Source organism: Macaca mulatta, chromosome 14 (genome assembly GCF_049350105.2).
Source record: "Macaca mulatta isolate MMU2019108-1 chromosome 14, T2T-MMU8v2.0, whole genome shotgun sequence".
Taxonomy (NCBI): domain Eukaryota; kingdom Metazoa; phylum Chordata; class Mammalia; order Primates; family Cercopithecidae; genus Macaca; species Macaca mulatta.
In genome coordinates, this window is record NC_133419.1 from 37,464,809 (window position 1) to 37,471,475 (window position 6,667).

Genomic DNA, 6,667 nt, shown 5'->3' on the forward strand with positions numbered 1-6,667 from the left:
ATCTGTCCATCCACCTCCGCACGGCTGCACTAGCCCCTTCTTTGTCTGCTCTGTCTGGGAGAGTTGCCAACTTCCTATTAGGGGCCTTTCCTAGAGCAAGGAGAGGGCCTCATGTTTCTCACTAGGTCCAGGTCTTGTCCTTCAAATGAATGAAAAAGCAACAATGTGTCTCACTGATTTGAGGGTACTTCCCAATCTATCCCCTTTTCCAGGGATTCAAAGATTTACACTTTTGAAATCATTCCCTTGGGTTATAGTAGTATTCTACCCAAAGATCCCTGAAAATGTGTTCATCAAATAGGACTCTTTTACTTTCAAGTGATTGAAAACCCAAATCAAACTGCCTTGAGAGAAAATGGAAACATATTGGTTCATATCACTGAAAAGACTGGGGGTAGTGCTGGCTTCAGACAGAGCTTGATTTAAAGGACCTAACAAGTTTTCAGGAACCAATTTTCTTTCTACATCTCTTCCTTTAGCTGCTCTGTGTTAACTTCCTCTCAGCCAGCCCCCTTGGGGGACTCTAGCAGCAACTGACTTCTGTTTCTTCCAGTTCCATGTGTAGCTCTTGTGCCCTTGTGCTCAAGCAAAAGTGGCATAATTGACCTTGATTGGAGGTAAATGTCTCATCCTGGGTCACATGCCCATCCCTAAATGAATCACTGTGATTGGGGAAATAAGATGTCCTATTGGGTTAGGCCTGAGGTCATATACCAAAGGGCAGAGTTAGCACCAAAAATGTGCATGGAGTGAGAGTGTGGCACTAATTGTTCCTCAAAGGACATTCAGAATGCTACTTCTAGAAATAAAAAATAAAAAAGCAAAATAAAATAGATACTGTGCAGCAAAAAACCAAAAAACAAAAATGGCAAAATTTTACCACAGAATGAACCCATGCATCAAAAACCTTAAAAATGTTTATTATTTCTCCCTACTTCACATTCTTTCTCATAGGTAATATTATATGTGTATGAATATATACCTACACATACACACACACATATATCAACACCAGATATACAAAGATTTATGTTCAAAGGCACAGAGATGATCATTGCATTATTATCTAAACAAGAGGGAGTTGGCTACTTATATTATGAGAAAATCAAATAATGAATTGCTAAAATGGTATTTCTCAAGAACATTTCATGGCATAAAAAAGTGATCATAATATAAAAAGAGGTAAATTAAATGAATATAGTATGTGGAAATTATGTTTTAAATACGTATTCATAAAAATATAGACATTAAGAGCAAAATGTTAGCAACGGTTATCTATGTTTTCAGGGTTTTTAAAAAATATTTTCTTAATTTCTTTTACAATCAGAAAAAATAAGCTAGTTCATTTTTAAGGTAAAATGTTACCTGGGGTTGTACAGTCACATTGCTCAGATTACCAACACCAAGCAGGGTTTTGAGGTCAGATAAATTTTGACGAAGAGAATATTTCAAGGAAGGTTTGTTATATAGAGGTGTTCCCTGAAAGGATATACAGAAAAATATTCTGTGAGTCAACTAAAAGAAAGAAGAACCAAAAACCTGGGGCGGGTAACAAGAAGCAGAGCAAAGAGGAATAGCTTTATGCTGGGTGGGCTCAAATTAGTTCTGGGTGGGCCCAGATTATCTTGGCCAAAATTATTTCACTTCAAAAGGCTTCTACAGAGGTGGACATCATCCTTAGCTCATTAGAAAAAGTGATATGTAAAGCATGACTGAGACTAATAAGCCCTGTGATTCAAGGCATGTGAGGGCAGCAGTATTGTCCCATGAGCTTTGGTCATGGGAGAGATTTCTCACAACTTTCCCCAAACCTGCCATTACTCTGAGGAACAGCTTGAACAATTATAGAAACCACAATAATTAGATGCCTTATGCATGTGTTATAAGGCATTCTATACTTTTCAAAAGTATCCTACCTCTTCTGATCTTTAAAAACTCTGTGACCTAGGAAGTACCCATGTTCCCATTTATCAGATAAGGAAGGCAAGGCTTTGGAAGAGAAGAAAGCTTAGTTGGAGAGAATTTTAATAAAGATGTTGGATTTGCATTCAAGCTGATTTGGGGGTATGTTGTGAGAAGAGGGCAGGCAATTTTGTGGACCCCACAAGGTTAGGAGCCTCATGTATAGCCATGCCTCATGGAGCCTACAAAATAAAGGATCGAGTACTCAAGCTCTTCTCGGGAGCAACATTATACGCTTTCTCCTCTCTGCTCCTCTCTACCAGTGGGTCTCATTCTTCTTCAGATCTTCCTCTACTTCATCATCTTGCACATGGCCCAACATTGTCCACCTGCCCTAAAAACTTGGTGGCCTTACAAATCGAGGGGCCACCACCAACCAACCTCTGTGCATCTTAGTTCAAATCCCCAAGGGCAAGAACCTTGCTGACTCAATACAGCCTTTGAATAGGACCAAGATTAAAGTAAGATATTCTGAGACCCGAAATACTGAAAAGATCATATTGCCCACCTCCATGAATAATTGAAAATAAAGACAAGACTATTTCATAAAATACTATTTTATATACTATTACATGTGGCAACGTTTTGACACACACACGCACATAAAAAACCTTTAGAACAGGCATCCCCAACCTCCTGGCCACAGACTGTTACTGGTCCGTAGCCTGTTAGGAACTGGGCCATACAGCAGAAGGTTAGCAACAGGCGAGTGAGTAGTCTTCCTTCCTTCCTTCTTTCTTTCCTTCCTTCCTTCCTTCCTTCCTTCCTTCCTTCCTTCCTTCCTTCCTTCCTTCCTTCCTTCCTCCCTCCCTCCCTCCCTCTCTCTCTCTCTCTCTCTCTCTTTCTTTCTTTCTTGCCTGTTAGGAACTGGACCATACAGCAGAAGGTTAGTAACAGGCAAGTGAGTAGTCTGTCTTCCTTCCTGACTTACTTACTTCCTTCCTTCCTTCCTTCCTTTCTTTCTTTCTTTCTTTCTTTCTTTCTTTCTTTCTTTCTTTCTTTCTTTCTTTCTTCTTTCTTTCTTTCTTTGTCTCTCTCTCTCTCTCTCTTTCTTTCTCTCTCTCTCTTTCTTTTTTTTTTTTTCTTGACAAGATCTTACTTCATCACTCAGGCTGGAGTGCAGTGGTGCAGTCTCGGCTCACTGCAACCTCTGCCCTCCCGGTTCAAGCGATTCTCCTGCCACAGCCTCCCAAGTAGCTTGGATTATAGGCACATGCCACCACATCTGGCTAATTTTTGTATTTTTTGGTAGAGTCGGGGTTTTGCCATGTTGGCCAGGATGGTCTTGAACTCCGAACATCAAGTGATTCACCTGCCTTGGTCTCCCAAAGTGCTGGGAGTACAGGCGTGAGCCACTACACTTGGCCAAAGCTTCATCTGTATTTATAGCCACTCCCCATTGCTCGCGTTATCCCATGAGCTCCAACTCCTGTCACATCACTGGTGGCATTAGATTCTCAAAGAAGTACAAACCCTAGTGTGAACTGCGCATGCAAGGGATCTAGGTTGCACACTTCTCATGAGAATCCAGTGCCTTATATTCTGTCACTGTCTTCCATCATCCCCAGATGGGGCAGTCTAGTTGCAGGAAAACAAACTCACGACTCCCACTGATTCTACATTATGGTGAGTTGTATAATTATTTCATTATGCATCATGATTTAATAATAATAAAGTGCACAATAAATGTAATGCACTTGAATCATCCCGAAGCCATCCCCACCCAACCCCAGTCCGTGGAATAATTTTCTTCCGTGAAACTGGTTCCTGGTGCCAAAAGGTTTGGGGACCACTGCTTTAGGAAAGAGGGAGTTTCTATATATTCAAGTTCTTTCAAAATGCCTCATATTATGGAACAGTCTCTCAACTTCATTTTGAACATAAGAGGACTGTTTAGGGAAGGTATGTTAGGCTATAACTGCCTGAGTTAATGCTGGCATGGGATAACTCAGAGGTTACCTGGCAGAATTGATTTTTAAAAAAGGAGACAAAGAAATTCAACACAGGTTTACTACTTATTATGATAATGAACCCATAATTATTATGAATATGAGCCCATAATTCTAAATGTTCAATATTGCTGTAAACAAGCTTTTTAAAAGTCATTTTAATGTGCAACAGAGTAAGTGCTAACATTGTGGAAATTGTAAATATACACATATGAAAACCTCAAAGATCCTGGTATTATGAAAATGGGTCCTAGTATGCTTAAGATAAAATATCCAGTGACCGGTTATATGAGGATTCAATAAATGCTCTATCACTAACAAAACATGCAGAAATGCAAATGATGTTCTCTAAAAATGAACTTTTTGAGCTTTAAATGCGTAAGGGATTCAAAAAATAGTTCTAGTGAAAACAGAAGTATTCATGTCAAAGGTACTTTTTTGCATAAAGGAAAATAAAACTATTTATTGACCACTGTTCACAAGTATTTACAATAAAGTAAACAATATACATTTACATAACATTCTGATTACTGCAAAGTTGTTTTTCCTCACTTTTGCTGAATCAGTAAAGCAAATACTGAAAAGATTGAGCCTACATGTAAGGAATGACTTGGGATAAGAAAAAAAAAAATGCAGGTCAGCTGGGTGCAGTGGCTCACGCCTGTAATCCCAGCACTTTGGGAGGCTGAGGTGGGCAGATCACAAGGTCAAGAGATCAAGACTATCCTGGCCAACATGGTGAAACCCCATCTCTACTAAAAATGCAAAAATTAGCTGGGTGTGATGGCACGCACCTGTAGTCCCAGCTACTTGGGAGGCCGAGACAGGAGAATCACTTGAACCCGGGAGGAAGAGGTTGCAGTGAGCTGAGATCATACAACTACTCCAGCCTGGCAACAGAGCGAGACTCTGTCTCAAAAACAAACAAACCAAAAAAAAGAAAACCCATGCAGGCCAATAGGTTGGATTACAAACCGTTATTCACACATTTATAGCAGAAGGTCCTAAACTGCCAACCTCTCTAACCATCTGATTAGGTTTCTATAAGCCAAATCTTAGATATTCCATGAATCATAACCTTTTAGTCAAGGTAGCAACAGGGATTTCAACATTTTTGTTAAGGAATGTCCCAATAGAGACATTTTTAAATGTTCACTTAACTTAGTTGTGTTTAGCTAATTAAAACACACTGGCATTTGTCTAGTTTCCTCATCTGGATGGGGAAACCTCCTGTGATGGCAGTGATAAAATTTTTCCTTTTAGGAATTTTGCAAGCAAACCACTGAATTTATAGATATAGATGCTTTAAAATTATCCAATTTAAATTGTCCTATTAATTAGAATCCCTTATTTCACTTGAAGTTTATGACTTCAGGAAAATTTTCAATATAACTTGAAGTGATTAACTCTTATTTTGCTCAGAATAATGGCATCTCAGAAACATGGGTTTACCTGTGATTTTTCATTTTGGTGAATGTTTAAAAATTTACATGTGCATTTTATGTATACACACACACACACAAACAAAAAACCTGGAATGGTCCTTAGGCTTATGACAACACAAGTTCTGATTGAGTAATGACTATGGACATAACCCTCAACATTTAGAAAAGCTGTCCTTTAATGCGGAGGAAACGATATACCATGGTATCAAATGTTCTTTTCTGATAAAAGAAGCAACTACAGGAAGCTTTTATTTATTTGTTCAAAGTAACCAGTGCTACGGATGAAAAAAACAAAAACAAAAAACAAAAAACCAACAACTCTTCCAACGCTACTTTCAAAATGAACATATCAAACTGGATTTCCATTAGAATGTAGTTATTTTGTCACACTAGTAAATAAAAAACCAAGACCCAAATTATATATATATATTTATGTGTGTGTATATACACGTGTGTATTTATGTGTGTGTGTGTATATATATACACACACACATATATATATACACACGTGTATATACACACACACACATATGAGAATCCATATATGTATATACATAGACACACACATATATATACATAAAAATGTGAACAATTATTGAGCTTCATCTTCTGGACAAGCTTGTCAAGTTAGTCTCTCTTCATAAAAAGCAGCTACAATTTGAGGACATTTCATATTCGCCTCTTTTGAGGCCAGCACCGAGTCTGCCTCATCTGAATCTTTCCATTTCATGAGAAACATCAATTCCCCACTGCCGTCTGTGGCACCAATTATTCTTTCAGGATCAGGACCTCTGGCAAATCCTCTTGGTTTGTCAGCAGTGTTTCTTTTCTTCTTTGATTTGCTGTCATCAGATTCACTGTCAGATAAAGATTTTCTTTTTGTACCATCTTCTTTGCCAGCTTTTTGAGAATTAAGAAAGGCTTCAATCAACTCTACACAATGTAAATTTTCTTCAGGTTCCCAAGTATTGTCAGCATCTGTAAATACCTTCCACTTCAGAAAATATTCCACTTTCCCATTCACTACACGTTGATCTAGATCTAGTACTTTTTCCATCACAAGTTATACAGGCTCTGCCCCTTCAAGTTTTTCATTCTTTCCATCTGTTTCTTTCCCATTTTTTGCCATATAGTTTTATTGGAGGCTACTTTATTCACCGCCTCCGAGCTGCTATGGGGTCTCAGGTCTGCAGTGTCTCAGGCCCTGTGCCACTCCAGCTCCAGCCACAACCGAAGTCTGAGGGAGCCTGTGAGCTGCATGCGGGGGGGCGCTGGGGAGGGGTGGCACCGCCCACGCCGGGTGGCCAAGGA

At 39.1% G+C, this 6,667-nt stretch overlaps 1 pseudogene; it reads right to left on the reverse strand.

Annotated features, from left to right (window-relative positions):
• Positions 1-5,978: 5,978 nt before the first annotated feature.
• On the reverse strand, positions 5,979-6,413 carry LOC698584 (chromobox protein homolog 3 pseudogene; annotated as a pseudogene).
• Positions 6,414-6,667: the final 254 nt, after the last annotated feature.